At 40.5% G+C, this 19,570-nt stretch overlaps 2 long non-coding RNA genes across 2 annotated transcripts in view; both read left to right on the plus strand.

Moving 5' to 3' along the window:
- The window catches only part of LOC135259558 (uncharacterized), a 355,375-nt gene that overhangs the window by 269,887 nt on the left and 65,918 nt on the right, over positions 1-19,570 (plus strand). The window lies entirely within an intron of this gene.
- The window catches only part of LOC135259553 (uncharacterized), a 33,076-nt gene continuing 17,232 nt past the window's right edge, over positions 3,727-19,570 (plus strand). Inside the window, exon 1 of the long non-coding RNA XR_010331315.1 lies at positions 3,727-3,877. This is a non-coding gene — a long non-coding RNA (uncharacterized LOC135259553). The remainder of the gene's footprint in view (positions 3,878-19,570) is intronic.

The raw sequence follows: 19,570 nt of genomic DNA on the forward strand, positions 1-19,570 counted from the left end.
AGCTTTATGCGGACGATACGGCAACATACACATCTAAAACTAATTTATTACAGATTGAATCAGCTTTGCAGTCTGATTTTAATACCCTACAACACTGGCTCACAGCAAATAAACTACTACTCAATAAAAATAAATCTCACACTATGATTTTTGGTACTCGCCAAAGCATTAAATCCAAATCTAAAGCTTATTCATGTGTTATTGCCTGTCTTGATGGTATGCCACTGCAAAGAGTTGAACACACCAAATACCTGGGCCTATCGCTTGACTCTGAACTTTCATTTAAATGCCATATTAATTATATTGTGAAGAAAATGAACCTCGGTATTGGGGTTCTTTACCGATCCAGAAACTGCTTTTCATTTACTGTTAGAAAGAAGCTTGCATTACAACTCATCTTACCAATATTGGATTATGCTTATGTTGTATATCAGGCTGCATCCAAAACTAATCTTCTTCCTCTCAATATAGTTTACACTGCCTGGCCAAAAAAAAAGGTCGCCGTTTGGATTTTTTTGGACAGTGCCCACTGTACCAGCCTCTGGAGGCAGCGTTATGATCTGGGGTTGCTTCAATTGGTCAGGTGTAGGGTCAGCAATGTTATGCGGCAATAAAATGAAGTCAGAGTACCTGAATGTACTGAATGACCAGGTTATCCCATCAATGGATTTTTTCTTCCCTGACGGCACATGCATATTCCAGGATGACAATGCTAAGATTTCATCGGGCTCAAATTGTGAAAGAGTGGTTCTGGGAGCATAAGGAATCATTTGAATCACACATGAATTGGCCACCAGAGTCCTGACCTTAACCCCATTGAAAGTCTTTGGGATGTACTGGAGAAGACTTTACAAGATCTCAGCCAAAAATTAATGCAATTCTGGACGAAAATAAATGTTGTGACGTTGCATAAGGCTGTCGAAACAATGCCACGACGAATGCGCGCCGTAATCAAAGCTAAAGGTCCAATTAAATATTAGAGTGTGCAACTTTTTTTTTTTGCCCAGGCAGTGTATAATATACTATGCAGATTTGTTGGCTGTCCTTTCATAACTCATCATTGTACAATGTATGAAACTCTTAATTGGCCCTCTCCCATCATAAGAAGACAGCGACACTGGCTGCAGTTTATTTTTAAATGTATACATTTCAATTACCCTCACTATTTAAAACAGTTTATGGTACCTTTCTCCTCTAATTGCTCTTCAATTGAGACACTCTATACAGCTTTTTTTTCTGTTCCTGCAGTCTCTAAGTCAATAGCTAAGAAAGCCTTTATGTATAAAGCTCCCTCTGATTGGAATAATCTACTTGTAAATTTTCAATCCATAACATCTTTCTACTTGTTCAAAAATGCCCTGTCTTCTTATTATAGGATCAGTTGAACATGTCCAAAATAATACCTCTATAATTATGTTTTATAACTTTATTACTTAATGCTATCACTGACATTAATACTTTTCTCTAATCTATGAATGAATGATCCATTGTCATGCTCTGCTTGGAGTATGATCTCCTGATTTTGTATGTCTTATTATTTGATATTTATTGTTTTTTGTTTGTTTGTTTTTGTCACATTTGGTATCGTTTAATTATTTTGTTGTTATTTTTGTTTTTAAATGTTTTGTCTAATTGTGCTTATATTGTGTTATTGTCGTTGAGGACCCCCTTGAAAACGAGATGGTACATCTCAAGGGGTTATTCCTAATAAATAATTTCTATATAATTGTTTTCCCATGTGGCTCCCATGTTTAGCAACAATGCACAGTATTTATAATATGACTTACAAGATCCCATGGTGCTTTACAGTGGAGGGGGAGATTCCCCTCCATGGCACTTGCATTGTGATCCCATCTGTCACACTGTCTGCTTTTCCCCTGTCTGAATAAAGTGTTACATACAGGATAATGTACTATCTGCTCTCCTTTAAAAAATATTGAGAACTAATCACTACATACAGTGTATGCTTGAGTACCATGAAACGAGCGACAGTAAGATGGCAGATTCTTCGGAAATCGTTCAAAATAATAGTCTGTTCGCACAAACGCGAGAAACCCGCATCTCAAAGTTTGTTTTGAAACATAGTGACGTTTTGACATTTAAAAATACTCCTTCGTTATAGTCATAATGCCAAGTATATGTCTGGAGTAACGTTTATATGTAAAGGCTATGTATTTTTTTATAAAGCTTTTTTAAAGTCGGACTGAAATTGCTTCGCTTATATTTTGTACTACCCTTGGTGGTAAAATAGGCAGTGTCAGCTGTATTATCAAATCATTTGCAATTTATAATTTTTTGTTTTGAATTATAAAAATTGGTGTTTTAAAAATCATTGCGCCACCTACTGTGCTTTTTTTCCCACATTTTAAAAATTGCCGCTTCCTGATGTCAGGAAGCGGTCTTATTTGCATGCAGCCTATCACAGCATGTATTTGCTTATGATTGAGATTGAGGGCTGGGCTGCATTTGCCACTGTGAAGTCTGGCAAACATGGCACCTCGCAAGCTGCACTGTTTTGTTGAAGGATGCACAAATAGTGACTCACTACATGCAATCCCGAAGGACACAAATGTAAAAAACTGTCATGGTCCTGTTTTCCTGTCTGTGTTTCCCCTGTTGGGCCGCCAGATGGCGGCACTTATGTTTTGTGTCCTGCTCCCCCCCTGTTAATTGTATGATTGTTTCATTGTCTCGTTATCCCATCATTGTTCCCACCTGTCTTATCCCCTCCTTCTGGTTTGATTGTTTTTTGAGTTCACCTGTGTCTTGTTACCCCTGTCTATTTAAGTTCTCTGTTCCCTTGACTCGGGTGCTGGTTCCTTGTGTTTGTCTCCTGACTTTCATGTACCTGCCTTCTTGTGTTTGTTCCTGAAATCTGTTTGAAAACCGTATGTACCTGCCTGTGTTTGTTATCTGACGTACATGTACCTGCCTGCTTGTGTTTGTTCCCAACTTGCGTATGTTTTAGACCCTTTGTACCTGCCTGTGTTTGTGACCTGTTTGTGTTTGTTCCACTTACTTGTACTCTGTCCTGCCTGTGTTTTTGAGTTCCTGTTGTTTCATTAGATATTGTTTGTGTTTGTTCCCGACATCTGTTTGTTTCACCATATCTACCTGCCTGTGTTTTGTTTGACCTTTCCTTGTGCTCTGCCTTCCCGTGTTCTGCCCTGCCCGTGTTTGTGAGTTCGACTTGTTTTCTGTTTTATTTCGATTTTTTTTTAGTTTGTTTTGGCCTTCGTGCCCTTGTCTGTTCCCTGGTTGTTTGCCCTTTTTGTTAGTAAAATCTTTGTTAATTTTCCCTTTTGAGTTCGTGTTTTTTTTTCCCCTCTGCGTTTGGGTCCCCTCTACCCGTACCGTGACAGAAGGAACCAGCCAGTGTGGGACCCAGCAGAGTTTTTTTTTATTTTTTATTTTTTATTTATTTATTTATTTTTTTTATTGTTTAACATGCCATCGGGGTGGTGGGAGCTTGAGCCTCCCAGTGCCCGGGGTGGGCGGTCGCGGAGGCGCCGTGGTCGGGCTGCCTCCCGGTCGGCCGGACCTCCAGCTGATCAGCAGGCAGATCCTGACCCTTTTGAGGGGTCTCGGCTTGCCATTTTTCCGGGGTCCGGCCCGCGGGGGTCCCGCCGGTCCCGTCCGGCTGCCCAGCTGACTGGTTTGGGTCCCCTCTACCCGTACCGTGACAAAAACAAGTGGGTAGAATTTTTATCAGGTTCATTTGTGTCAAACAACACAAGAGTCTGCATTTTAAACCAGATGACTTTTTGAACTGGGCGCAAAAACGAGTGGATTTTGCAAAGAACTGCGACTGAACCCTGGAGCAGTCCCAACAATTCGATTAAGCACAGTATGAAGCAGTACGGAGGATAACCACAAAGTAAGTTTCTTATATTATTATATTTAGATGTATAATTACTGAGTGTATGAATTACCTTTGCCTGGCTTACAAGGAGGATAGCTAACAGCTACATTCGCTAACGTTAGCTGGCATAGCTGAAAAGCAATCTTAGCATCAACATAATTATCACATGAAATATAAAGCAACAATTCAGGAAAGCCGAATATTTATCTAACTAGTTACGGAGATTTGTTGACTTTGTGCAATATGACAACTCATTTAGCTTTACAGGGTTTTCCGCAGCGCCTTAAGCCGAATGAACGTAAAAACACATATCAGATTCAGAATGAATGTAAAAACAACCATGAGAGTTCTATGCGCTGACAAAAAAAAAAAAAGTAGAGGAGAGGTGGCTTTGTGGTTTTAAACACTCCACGCTATGATGACATTATAAATAGAAGTGGGTGATTGACAAGCGTTTTTATGCATGGTAGGTTTGATCTAAATGCATAATATAGCGTACCAAATATTGTATTTGCAGGTCAGGCACTCTTCACGGTGAGAAGAAATTTTAGGATAGCGCTTCCGATTTTGCTTGTGTCTTCACGGTCGGGGAAAATTTTATGACAACGTTGACCAGCGAAGCTAGTTAGTTGACGTTACATAAAGATACCTCGACAGAACTAACATTAGTATCTAACGTGGCTTGGTCAACAAAGTTAGCCTGTGTTCACATGTAACGTCTTTATGATGAAAACTGCTGGTCAAAGCGTTTTTTCATATATAGGGGAGAGCGGGGCACGTTGGAACACTTTTTAAATTAAGCTTATTTATTTTAAAATGATTTGGGTTTTATTACTATTTTTGCTATACATGTATACATATGTCTGTTAGCTACAATTAGACACCAAAACTAGATTTCCAGCACTTAACAGTTTCTTACAGTTTTGCCGAAAGTGGCGGATTTGAAAATGTAGTGGGGCACATTGGAACAGTGTTGTATATTATCTTAAACGTATGCAAACAACATTATCTTCTTACAGTTGTGTGATACAAACATGTTTTTTTTTTCCCACATGCATGTATTATTTAGTAGACTTATGTATTTATAATGTATATAACAATGAAGGAAGTAAAACCGGAGACCCGGGTCAAAGGTGAATATTTTAATTATGATGACCATTTTGATGAAACGCGTTGAACATGCGGAGAAGACAAAGAACTGAGCAACGTTATCCAAAATTATCGTGTTTAATTTTGAAAAGGTTGTTTTTGTTGTTACATGCTGTTATACCATGCATATACAATGTGATTCAAGCACTTGAAACTAAACGATATCTAGTGGTATGTGAAGCCATGTTCTATTTGTGAAGAATCTTAACTAAATTTGTGACATTTTCTTTCATTTGTTCATACCATAAATTATTGTATTAACTTTTGGCATCACATTATGGCACACATTGTGCTTATAGCCCTCAGTGCAGGCTTTGTGAGCCTATCCCCCACAGGACCAGCACTCTGTAGCGTCACAGGGAGACGTGACTGATGGAGAAGGTTTTGGCAACTCCACGAACTGACATCCCTTTCTCCACATCTCTGGCTGCTAGCTCAAGTACCTCCCTGGCCACTCCTCTGTCAGTTTTACATTACTTTTATTCACAGTATGAGAAATAGGCAAAGAAAAATTGCTATTTGCTTGAAGGCGGGGCACGTTGATACACATAACCATACAGTTCCAAGGCAAATTTCATTCAAAGAAATCCCAATTGCTTGGCGAAAGCATAACATTGAGGCCAAAAGTTTACATACATCTAGGCTAAAGATGTTCAAACTCAATTTTTCACAACTCGACACATTTCATGTTACTATACATTTCCTGTGTTAAGTCAATTAGGGTATCTACTTTATTTCCATAAGAGGTCATTTCAAAATAATAGATAAGAAATAGTTTTATTTCAGCTTTTATGTACTATATCAGATTTTCAGTGGGTCAGACGTTTACATACACTTTGTTAGTATTTGGTTGCTAAAGCTGGCAGTATACTCAGTAAGAAGAAAGAACTTCAGGATTGAGAACCACCAGCGAACATGTCCACGAACACTGTTGTCGGTATACTCAGTGAGAACACTGCACCGTCACTCCACGCCGCTGGGGCATGAATAATTACGAGGCAGCTATTAACCGGGGCTGGAATCTCGCCCAACCATGTGATATTTGGACCAATAGCTGAGCGGGGGTGGTCGGAGAACAAGAAAGAGGTTTTCCAAAATTTCTCCCTGGAGGCCGTCGCACACTGCACCGTACGAACACACAACACCGCGTCTTTTTATTCTTCAGTTGTTCTCATTGCTTCGTTTTGCTAAAAAAGTTCTACTTCTTACGAAGTATACTGCCTACTTTAGGATCATTGTCCTGCTGGACCCAGTTACGACCAAAGCTCAAGCTGAAAAAGCTGCACTCATTGCTCAAGCTGAATGTCTTAAAAGAAAACTTTTACTTGTAAGAGAAGAAGCTAGGCTAATGCAAAGGAGAGCAGAAATAAAGACCAAAAAATAAATGTTGGCTCTTGAAACTCAACTTGCTGTTGCAAATGCAAAAATTAAAACCTATGATGAGATGGAGGAAATGAGCAGTGCTCATTCAGAACGGAAAATGAATGTGACAAATCTTTGTTCCACTTTAAATCATGACGATGATGATGATGATGATGATGGATGTCCAGATGGTGGTGGCATGAGACACAGCCATTTTGCCAAGCATAGACCCAGTGTGAGTGCCTCTGGTGGTCAACAGCTGTATATGCAAGCCAAACCTTTAAAGTCTCAAAATGGCTTACGATCTAAAAATGACAGACATGCTCGTGCCAATGATACAAATGCTGATCTATTGAAAATCATGCAGAGGCAGCACAAAATAACAGAGATGCTTATCAAAGAACAGCGACTTTCCACTCTTCCACCAAAAGAGATTTCTGTTTTTAAAGGCAACCCTCTGCACTACATGACTTTCATTCGCACCTTTGAGCACTGCATTGAAGACAAGACAAGCAATGATCGGGATAGATTGTTCTTTTTAGATCAGTATACTGAAGGCCAACCTAAAGTGCTTGTAAGAGGTTGCCTACATATGGAACCCAACAAAGGATACAGAAAAGCAAAGCAACTGTTGCAACAACATTTTGGAAATGACATGCTTATTGCTTCAGCCTACCAGGAAAAGGCTTTGAATTGGTCTGTTCTAAGATCAGAGGATCAAACAGCACTGCCGGAATATGCTATGTTCATGCGCAGTTGTTGTAATGCCATGATTGATATAGAGGCTCTGAGTGTTATGAACAATGCGTCCCACATGAGAACAGTTTAAATTCCGTTTAAATTGAGAGAAAAATGGAGAACCGTTGCTTATAATCACTATGAACGCACAGGGCAGAGAGCCAAGTTTAAGCAACTAGTCAACTTCATTGAGAGACAAGCAAACATGGCATGTGACCCACTGTTTGGGAACATTCAAGATATGACACCAAAGGAAAACAAAAGAAAACCCCTCAAAATGAAATTTGGCTCAGCACACAAGAGCAGCTTCACCGCTGTAACAGAGGAACTACCTCTAAACAAAGCTACATCAGTTACAACAGCACAGAAAAAGGTGTGTTTCTACTGTGAAAAGGATCACACCACAGAAACCTGCAAAGAGCTGACCAAGAAAGAACATGAAGGTAAAGTTCTTCAAAGCAAATGGAATTTGTTTTGGGTGTGTTAACAAAGGCCACTTAAGCAAGGACTGCAGAAAGAGACTGACTTGCAAACTCTGCTCATTGAAACACCCCACCATTTTGCACATTGTAAAAAAGAAACCAGATGAAAATAAGAAAAGCAGTGCATGCTCACACAGAGGCATCAATGAAGAGCGCACTAGTCTCTTTGGAGAAACCAGGTTAAACTTTCAAATGGCAACAAGAGTGTCAAAACGTATGCCTTCTTGGATCCTGGGAGTACTGCTACCTTCTGCACAGATGCTCTCTAAAGACAACTGAATGCTAAAGGAAGGAAAACAAGAACCCTGCTGAAAACCCTTGGACAAGAGAAAACAGTAAACACTGAGAGAATATCTGACCTTGAAGTGTCAAATCTGGAAGGAGATGACTTCATTTCACTGCCAGCAGCCTGCACCCAAAAGGAAATACGAGTCTCAAAGGAGCAAATTCCTACATCAGAAGCATTGAAGGAATGGGATTACCTACAGGAGGTTGAATTGACCCATATTGATGAAGACATTGGACTTCTGATCGGAATCAATACACCTAAGACTATGGAACGATGGAAAGTGATTAACAGTAGAGATAACGGGCCATATGTTGTTAAAACAAGGCTAGGATGGGTGGTTAATGGACTTCTAAATGGCTGCAGTGGCACAGAGGGTCAACTTGAGCAGATTTACAGCCATCGAATTTCAGTGGTTAATTTAGATGAGGTTGTTAAACAACACTTCAATCATGACTTCCCTGAGAAGGTGTCTGAAAAAAAAGCAGAAATGTCTACGGAAGACAAACAATTCATCCACATTATGTCTACATCTGCCAGACTTAGAGATGGACATTACCAACTTGAACTCCCGTTTAAGAAAGGTGACATCTCTATGCCTAACAATCGCCAGCTAGCAGAGCAGCAAGCTCTAAGCTTGAAAAGAAGGTTTCTCAAATGCACTAGTTTTCATCAGGAGTACAGTGACTTCCTGGAAGATGTCATCAAAAAAGGTCATGCTGAAGTAGTACCACAAGAGCAGGTTGTCAAAGAAAAGGTGTGGTATTTGCCACATCATGGCATAAGACATCCAAAGAAATGCAAGATTTGTGTTGTTTTTGATTGTTCAGTGCAGTTTCACGGTACCTCACTGAATGAAGAACTGATCCAAGGACCAAACCTGACAAATGCGTTGCTGGGAGTCCTCATTCGTATTCGTCAGGAACCGGTCGCAGTAATGGCAGACATAGAGGGAATGTACCACCAAGTCAGAGTAACACCAAATGACTCAAACTTCCTACGATTCCTGTGGTGGCCTGATGGTGATATCACAAAGAACTTAACAGCGAATCGAATGACAGTGCATTTGTTTGGTGCTATATCTTCAGCAAGTTGTGCTAGCTTTGCTCTGAGGAAAACTGCAGAGGACAATAAGGAGCAGTACTCTGAGGAAGCTGTGGACACTGTCATGAACAATTTTTATGTGGATGATTGCTTAAAGTCTGTGCTGACTGAAGCTCAAGCTATAGATCTGTGTGAAAAATTAGCATCTCTCTGTGCACAAGGAGGCTTCCGACTAACTAAGTGGGTCAGTAACAACCGAGCCGTGTTGACCTCTATACCAGAGAATGAACGTGCCAAGGAAGTAATGGACCTTGACTTAGACAAAGAGCGCTTACCTGTTGAAAGAGCCCTTGGAGTGGAATGGAGCATTATGGAAGACGCCTTCAGATTCCATGTGACCTTGAAATCTCAGACTTCCACGAGAAGGGGAATCTTTTCCACTGTATCATCTGTGTATGTTCCCTTGGGGTTTCTTGCTCCATTCACATTCACTTCAAGGTATATCCTGCAAGAACTTTGCAAACTGAGCTTTGGATGGGATGACATTATTCCAGATGTTTACCATAATATGTGGCAGAAATGGCTTACTGGACTGCAGCAAATGGAGACATACAGAATTAACAGATACATCAAACCTAAAGACTTTGGAGATATTGCATCTGCTCAACTTCACCATTTCTGTGATGCCAGTGAAACAGGCTATGGTAGTGTAACCTACCTGCGAACGACTAACACTAAAGACATGGTTCACACAGCCTTTGTGAATGGGAAAGCCAGAGTGGCACCATTGAAGCAGATGACCATCCCGAGACTGGAATTGACCTCAGCTGTGTTAGCAGTTAAGATTGACAGAATGTTGAAGACAGAAATACAGATTCCACTAATGAAATCAGTGTTTTGGACAGAAAGTACTTCTGTCCTAAAATACATCAAAAATGACACGAAGAGATTCCAGACATTTGTTGTGAACCACGTTGGAGCCATCAGAGAATCAACAGAAGTCAATCAATGGAGATATATTAATACCAAAGCTAATCCAGCCAAATATAACTCCTGTGGTATGGCTGCTGAAGCATTCCTGAAGTGCGATGTTTGGAAGAATGGCCCTCAGTTCCTTCTTGGCACAGAGGTAGAGTGGCCGCACCATCCTGTGGATCTATTTCTCAACATGGATTAAGCTCCAAAGAGCAGTAGCATGGTTTCTCTGTGTCAAGAACCTCTTGCAACTGCTGAGGAACAAAAGAAAGGAAATAACTACTGACATGCAAGACCAAAGATAGTGTGCATCAGCCCTTGACATTACATGTCACCTCCCTGTTTTCCAGTGAAGGGCAGGAACCCACATATGGGTCATTGTGGTTTCCCAGCCCTGCAGATGAGTGTGATAATCAGTTATTTTTGTGTACAGCTGCAGCAGCAGTACTGTATGTACCATGGCCTAAAAAAGACACTAAACTACAAAGCCCAAATGTCTACCTCAGAGTGACTCATTTAACCACGCCCCCTACCACAGCTTTCCTGTTACAGTATTAGCTCACTGTAAATTTGAAACGCGCAATAAAACAATAAAACAAAGGTTGCCGTCGTTTCGCTCTCTCTGTTCCATTTTCCTTTCCCCAGACTCGCCACCCTTCTCCCGTCTCCCTCTCGCATGAGTCCACATGCCAGGAAGAGTTTGCAAGGCCTGCAGTCCAAAGTTCAAAGCCAGGTAATCAGAGATAGGACGGTACAAAATCGAGTTTCCAAAAGAATAGTGGTAAATGGGCAAAAAATCAAAAAACAGGAGATCAGATAGGCGAAGGTACAAAGGAACAGGCAAAAGAGAAGTCAAAACAAAGCGAAGGTCAAACCAGAAAGCAATCAAACAAAAGAAGCAGGCAAACTCGAAGTCGTACGGAAAAGGCGTCTCAGGAATCTCGATAAACAAAGGCTTACAAAACATCGGCACAGTGAATACGATCAACGTTCTGACAGGGAGCTGGTGGAAAAGACTGACATTTATACACTGGGGAGGGTAAAAATAAAAAAAATGGTTATGTGAGTGAGGGCGGAGTAACAAACAACATCCAGGTGAAGAACATTAGGATAACTAATTAAATGACAGGGGACTGACAAAACACGGACTGGAATCACATAGACAACAATGATAACAGACGGCCTGGGTTTAGCAGGTAAAACACGTGCAGAGAGGTGCAGTTAAAGCAAGAGACAGGTGCAAGCAATTGCAGAACTCAGCGTTAGGGCAGACTAGAAAGAAAAGAGGCGGAGCTACAGCGCAGCATGGAAAAGGGGAGAATGGTTAATGTATTAGTATAGTGATTTAAACTATCAAAAACCCAAAACTAGTGTTTGTTAATCTATTAGTAATATTAACATGTTAGTATATTAATGAGGTTAGTACTTTACAATCTATAAAATAGTAAGGATTAGTAGAAATTAGTAACACTAGATATAAGCAGGAAGTAAGTAAAACGAGACTGGAAAGAAGGGGGGAAACCACGAAAACCCGGAACCACCCGAATAGTGAAATCACGCAAATACAGGGGAGTGAAGCAGCTCAGGGAACACGGACACAGAGACTGCACTGGGGAGACAAGTGACTGGGAGAATGAAAATACTGGGACGGAGGATGTGAAAAATAATAAACTTACAGGAACATAAAATAAACACTAACAGCAAACAGATACTAATACAGACTACAACAAGTACGCTTCATGCACCATTGTTTTTACTAGCTTTGTCTGGCTTCAAAAACCCCTCCGTTCACACACTAATTTTACATTACATTACATTACAGGCATTTGGCAGACGCTCTTATCCAGAGCGACGTACAACAAAGTGTATTTTGTTCCTTTGTTCTCCTTGAACACATGTCCGCGGTACACAACCCCCACGCAGGAAAGCATACACAACCCCCACGCAGGAGAGCATACACACACATGCACGCTCACAACACGGGCACTCACATAGTTTGTTACATCATTGTAGTGAATTGTGCTTTGCCCTTTTCGGTACTTTGTGTTTAATAAACTTTATTATATTTACACGGTTGTCTGTATTAATATTACTCTTGTGTTGAATTGAGTCAGCCGCTGTTAATCAAAAGAACTTAAAATACCTTCACATCTTAGCTAAATCATTTATATCAATTTAGTATTAGCTGAATATGGTATTGTGATTTGGTTAAGATACACTATTAATATGCCATTTTATTAATAATTTATTTAGTTATTAATTTGAATGGCCAGTTTATAGTTTGTATATTTAAAATTATGAGACTGATTATTACATGCTGGCACCACCTGTGAGGATATTGATGTATATCTTCTACAGTTTGGTGCCCCACTATGAGAAGTAGTGGCATGTCCCCTGCAGTACTACTCAGTGAGGCACAGCTCTCATTATGGAAGCTGAGTGTGTCAGATGGCACATCTCATATCTCGCTGGGGTCAGCAGATAGAAATTGGAAGATAATGGGACCCTGGGTAGAAGCTAAAGCAAAGGCTAGAGACTGGGTAGAAGTACAGAATAATGTATTCTGGTCTGAAAGTATGCAAACTTAAAATTATACAGTCAATCAACGTATGCCAGTAGAGAGGAATCCACTCTAAAAACTCCTAAAAGCAAAGCCCCAGAATTAGACATTCCTGAATATTTGAAAACAGTACCGGATTGTGTTTGGGCAAAAAGTAAATTTGATGTGGGCTTGTTACAATCAGCCATGCCTCTAGTAGGGATGTATCCGAATCTGAATACCGTATTCAGGAAAGCACGAATAATGCGATGGAAACAGATATTTCTTCGACCCGAAGTTTCTCGTTATTATTCGGATTCTGAAAAAAAAAGTCAGCTCCATGACGAGTTCTCATAGCCTCTATCTAACGTTACACGGGCAGAGAGAGAGAGAGACAGAGAGAGAGAGAGGTGGCACCAGTTACACACACCAACAAACTTTGAGTCACTGCGTTGCAAAACGTTTAATAAATAAGTTCTATGCGTAAGCCATTATGTTTCTTCAAATCGATTCATATCATTGTGGATGGCCATTAGATAAAAAATGCCTATTCTGTTTGCAACAGGACTTTGATTTCACTAACTAGTCATTTAATTTACTGCACATTATTGAAAAGTAATCGCTATATTCTGTAGTCGCCCCCACCGAGTCAGCGCACAGTAGGCAGTGGGCTGAGAGCTGACCGTTCCCGGCTATCTCTCAGGGAAACGCTCGCATCGAGGAGGAGGTGCGGGAGCTAGCGAGACACAAGCCTGGTGTGGCAGCTGGATTTCTTTCAAACCCCCGCAACCTATACATCAAAATCAAGCTTAGAACCTGCAGTTTTTAGCTGTATGTGTTAATTTCCTCCATTATAAAAACCCAGTCAAAATATACAGACGTTTTACCTTGTATTTAAGTCAATATTCATCCATTTAAGATGTAACCTGCTGTATGTATCAGTCATAGGTCTTGGCTATAATGAACACGAAATTAATTCATGGTAACAGTTGCCACCAAGGGAAAATATGAGCACATCAGATGGTTTGTAGTCTATCCAAACTTAGTATAGTAGGGGAAAATAAATAAATAAATAAATAAAAATAAAACAGGCAAAAAAAGTTCATGTAGGCTATTACTGTTATGTAATTACTGTATGTAGCCTAATTCACGTTTCCCTAGCGAACTGCAGTAACGTTAACACATCAAGAAACGCGAACGCAGCATCATTGAAATGTAAGATTATGTTTCTATATATCTTTACTGTAAATAGTTTCTATTTCCAATGCAAAACAGAATCTTTCGATTTATAGAACATTTTTTTCTGTTTCTGATTGTTCAACATACCCCAGTTAAAGGGGGGGGGGTGCTGGGGTTCAGACAGTTCATAAAACTTAGTTTAGTTAAAAAAACAAAGAGAGAGAGAGAGATGAAAAGTACAGTATGAGGATGTGGAAACATATTTCATAATTAATTATATGGCATTGCATTGCCACTGCATATTAGGTTAAAAAATACAACATTTGTCTGATTTAACGTGACTTCCGGAATAAACCACGCCCACTTCCCGTCTTTCCGAATACAGATACAGATAATTTTGTTGGTTGAACAGATACAGATACAGATACAGATTATAACGTCTCTGCACACCCCTAGCCTCTAGTGGGAGTGCCAAAGGGTTCACATATGCCATGCAACCCTCAAAACCATCTCAGTGCTGATGCAGTGAAGGGAATTGAGGCAACACATGATGCTCTGGTGGCAAATGGTATAATTGTACCATGTCAAACATCTCCATGTAATACACAGATTCTGCCGGTAAGAAAAGCAGATGGCTCTTGGAGGTTTGTACAGGATCTAAGAGCAGTAAATGCTGCTGTATTGCCAAGAGTGCCTGTTGTTCCAAACCCAGTTACTATTCTGATGTCATGCCCACCTACGTCCACATATTTTACTGTAATTGAATTGGCAAATGCATTTTTCAGCATATCTGTAGAAAAGGAGTCACAGCATTGGTTTGCATTTGCCTACAAGGGAAGGAGGTGGACATGGACTAGAATGCCTCAGGGTTATGTAGAATCTCCAGCAATGTTCTCCGTGGCCCTAAAAGAAGCATTAGCAGGTTTTGAGCCAAAACAAGGAAGTACTCTTGTGCAGTGTGTCGATGATTTACTGTTGTGTTTCCCTAATGAAGCAGCATGTAGAGCTGATTCATTACAATCATTAAATTACTTACTGTAGCTGAAACTGATCAGAAAGTATGTTTAAAGTTTGCAGTTTTGCAAAAAGAAGTGATTTATTTCGGACACAAAAATGGTCTTTAAAAAAAAAAAGGTCTATCTAAACAAAAATGGTCGGAAATTGGCAGACGACCGAATTAAAGCAATTCTGAGTGCTCCTATACCTGAAACAAAACAGCAAATGATGTCATTGGGTTTTAGACTTCTCTGCAGTAACTATGCCGCTGCAAGATGCCATACATGGCACCCCTATGAAAATGAGGGATAAGATAAAATGGACTGATGAGCTTGACAAAGTGTTTTCACAAATTAACACTGGCTGTGGCCCACACTCTAGGAATTCCAGATTATCACAAACCAGTTAATTTGTATGTTGACGAGCGAAATAGCTATATGACTTCTGTACTGACCCAGGCGCATGGAAATCGACAAAGACCAATTGGGTATTATTCAAAGAGACTTGATGCTGTATCTAGAGGACATCCAGCTTGCCTTAGAGCTGTAACTGCCTGTAAATTGGCAGTTCTATTCTCTGCCATTACAGTGTATGTGAGTCACGCAGTAGCAACAATATTGACTCAAGCCAGAACAGTGCACCTCACACCAGCTCGCATGACACATGCCACTAGCGTTTTGCTTTCCTTGCCTCATCTTACTTTGAAGCGATGTGCTATGCTTAACCCTGTCACTTTGCTTCCTATGGAAGATGATGGAGACACGCCACTCCCTAATTCTGATGAAGAGTGGTTTGTAGATGGATCGGCCATGAGGCATCCAGATACAGGAGGACCATTTGCTGCATATGCAGTATGTACTAGGGAAAGAGTAGTAGAAAGTGCAAGACTGCCAGGCCATTACAGCCAGGCAGCTGAATTATTTGCACTCGCGAGAGCCTGTCATTTGGTAGCAGGCAAGACTCTCACAGTATACACTGATTTGCGCTATACATTTGGGGTAGTACATGATTTTGGAAAGAAAGAGATTTTCTCACATCAAGTGGGAAACCAATAGTCCACCACTTGCTAGTGAAAAATGTGTTGGAAGCAATTCTTAAACCTACTGCACTAGCCGTCAGTAAATGTCAAGCCCACACCAGAAAAGATAATGCAGTTTCGAAAAGAAATGCCACAGCCGATGCAGCTGCAAAATCAACTGCAAAATCAGCTGCAAGTTGTCCTTCTGCCCTCGTGTTACAGATGGTTGTAGAAAGTGTAGTTTTGATGTGTTTGATGTAAGTTTTCTTTCTTCATTGCAGCAGTCAGCCAGCCCACAAAAAAATGTGGAAACAAAAGAGTGGCTCACAGAGTGCAGATGGACTCTGGGGAGGCCCCCAAGAGAAATCAATATTACTACATGCCTGTCTCCCTTTCATGGCAAAATTGGTTCATGGTGTGACTCATGTCTCAAAGACAGAAATGATTAGACTGGTGGAGTCAAATTGGCTTTCTCCAGGTTTCGCTATGATTGCATCCGATTTTTGTGAGCGATGTGTAATTTGTTTGCAGAGTAATGTTGCCAGAGGAATAGGTATAAGTCCAGTGACCCATCCTCCTCCGTCTGGCCCATTTACGCATTTAATGATGGATTTTATTGAGCTTACACTATGCTGTGGATATACAGTAAATATTGCCTTGTGTTTATTGATATTTTTTCAAAATGGGTTGGAGCTTTCCTCTGCTGTGCAGCATCTAGTGCATCGGTGGCAAAGGCTTTAATGAAGGAAATTGTGCCCAGGTAGGGCATACCAGCAAAGGTGACGTCGGACAATGGCGCTCACTTTGTAAACTAGGTGGTCCCATCACTGAGTGAAATGTTACACATAGATTTGAGAACATACTGTGCCTACCACCCAGCGAGTGGTGGCACAGTGAAGAGAGCCAATGGGACAATGAAGGCCAAACTAACAAAGGCTATGGCTCAGACTAAATTAAATTGGGTAGCTGCTCTCTCTTTTGTGCTATTAAGCATGAGAGGCAGGAAGGGGGTGTTAGGTATCTCCCCCTATGTGGTTTTAATGGGACGCCCTATGGCAGTACCACATGCTCTGGCGTCCTCGCAACATCTCATCTTACATGGAATAGATGAAGGAATGGTGTCACATTGTAAGGCATTATCCTCTGCTCTCAGAACTGTACATGCACAGGTGAAAGCAGCTTTCCCATCCTCAGCAACAGGACCGCTACATAAGCTACAGCCAGGTGATTGGGTGGTGGTGACCTGAGGAGGAAGAACTGGTCTACCCTGAGGTGGAGAGGTCCATTCCAGCTTCCGCTGGTCACCAACACTGCAGTCCGAGTAGCTGAAAGGGACACCTGGATACATGCGTCTCACTGTAGACGTGTGAAAGAGCCTGTTGATGAGAAACGCCTGGAACCCTATCCACAGGTTGGGCTGCGGGTAATGGACAGCATTGTGATTCTTTACAATCATTGCATTGTGTAGTACCGTCCCTATTTTGATGAGTGAAGGGAAGACCAACTAAGTCCAACAGCAGGACTTAAAAAATAGCCGCCCCAAAAGAAAAGTAACTCAAACAAATTTGTCATGGCTAGAAGCAGAGGTGGGAGTAAGTCACACGTGCAAGTCACAAGCAAGTCTCTAGTCTTAACCTTAAAGTCTCAAGCAAGTCCCAAGTCACTATGTTTAGACTCAAGCAAGTCAAGTCGAGTCACTGCTAAACGTCAAGCAAGTCACAAGTCAAGTCACCATGAAAGAAGCACTTAAAACCAGAGAGAAAGGGGTACAATGGCAAGCCATGTCATGAGAAAATTGCACCTGTTAGTTAGTTAGTTAGTCTCTACAACTAGGGATGGGTATGGTTAGGATTGTATCAATACCAATACCACTATTGATACTGCTTATCGATACCAATACTTATAAATACTCTTAATATTGACTGCAAAATACATGTTGTTAAAAGAATTATCAGTACTGCTTTTATATTAGTTTGGTCAAAAAAATATTTAACAAAATAGTTTTGTTGATAAAATGAAATAGATTGTTTTCTCAGACAAAACGTAATGATGGGACCAATTGGTATAGATACTGTAAATGTCTGGTAGTTGTTGATACTTGAGAAATTTCTGTTTCTGTTGGTCATCACTAACTTAATGGGAATATGACTGTAATATAGTGTGTGTCCACCAATCACTAATTATTGCTACCTTTGTGAGCTGCAGGTATGTTTTTCTTTTCAACCTCCTTCCTAAAAATATAGGCTGCTCTGGTAACATTAGGTTACACTACTGACATTTTAAAATCACTTATTACATTAAAACAGACATATATGATAGCATATAATATTGGTATGCTATTTCATCTCTAAGCATTTTGTCATTTTTCCTTTAATTAGGCCTTCCATTTACAGTTTTCAACATAGAGGATAGTGAGTGATGTTAAAATAGAGAGTTGAAATGACTGATATTTATGGTGTGGAGGGTGAGTAGCATGTCTGGATGATCATGGCAGTTTTTAAATCTTTATCTAAGACCCTTTGAATGCCGAAATAGATTATTATACCCGCAACAGTTTCCCACTTTGTATTTATTATGCTGCACACACGAGTACCTACTGTATAGGCAATTGTTCAAATTGTGCGAAAACGAAACATAGTATTCTATCGGATGATTACTATTTTCTGCTGTGGATTGTGTAGACTAGTACATCCATTAATTTAGAAGACTAAAATTTGAATCCTCATCAAGGAAAAATACCATCTTGTTTGCCTGATCTCGCAGGATTGCATTTGTCACACAGTTGATTAGAGAGAGGGAGAGACCATGCTGCTGTGGTTGAGTTACTTTGAACTAGTGAGGGACGGCAAACAGAATGATGAAGCTCTGTCTTGAAAAGCTGTCAATTCATAACCTGTCTTGTCTGAAACAGAAACAGTTTGGTAGTATAAGGCTTGAGAGAAAATCAACGCAAATATGGGAGAATCCTTTCAACATGCTTTCAGCTCAATCCTGTCTTGCATTGTTTTCTAGGTCCTGCTAGACACTGTCTTTTAAGCGCACTGCACTAAAAGTCACCCAATCAAACAGTAACTGTTCATGCTCAATATCTAGAAAAATGCAAATAGGCTATTCAGCTTAATAAAAACTGTCAAGTTCTTTCGAGTCATCTGCCTAAAGTCAAAGTCAAGTCTCAAGTCATGAATACCAAGTCAAAGTCAAGTCGAGTCTTTTATCAACCTTAGTCAAGCAAGTCGCAAGTCCTCAAATTTGCGACTTGAGTCTTACTCGAGTCAAGTCATGCGACTCGAGTCCCCCACCTCTGGCTAAAAGTGCTGATTATAGTTCTTTTGATAGCAATATATGGTACTGCTTCATAAATCATTCCGTTAGGTTAACTGGTAAAACGAATGAATCATGTTATGTGTGTTCTTTGATGCTGCATTCTACCGCGTCGCCCACATTTTTATTCCCCAGACCCATGACACATAATGACTCTGCATGTTTAGGCTACATTGTAGGCCTGAGGATGTATAGCTATAACATCCTCAGTGTGACGTGGGTGCGTGTTTTGTTGAATCTGTGTCACTACCTCTGCTGCGCATGTTTTTGGTGGAAAAGACAAAAAAAAGCGATCGACCATGGATGAAGTCAAGCGAAAGCTCTCATCAGGAGAGCTAATTATTTCCGAAAACCATGGCAAATCACCAGTATGGAAACACTTCCGCTTGGTCATAACTGCGGAAGCAAAACAAAAACATAATGAATTAAAGCCGCAAACGGCGTTGGGAGGGGTCCAAGCATTGGCACTATTGCGCCCCCTCTGGAGCGATTTTAAAATGATTTTGTCCTCATGATCATATACCTTCACCCAACATATCTACTGAATATCATGATGATTGTACAAAATATTGATGACTTATGGCCAATTCTGTGCTAAGAGGCGCTGTCGGATTACTTA

Source organism: Anguilla rostrata, chromosome 7 (genome assembly GCF_018555375.3).
Source record: "Anguilla rostrata isolate EN2019 chromosome 7, ASM1855537v3, whole genome shotgun sequence".
In the NCBI taxonomy this organism is placed as follows: Eukaryota; Metazoa; Chordata; class Actinopteri; order Anguilliformes; family Anguillidae; genus Anguilla; species Anguilla rostrata.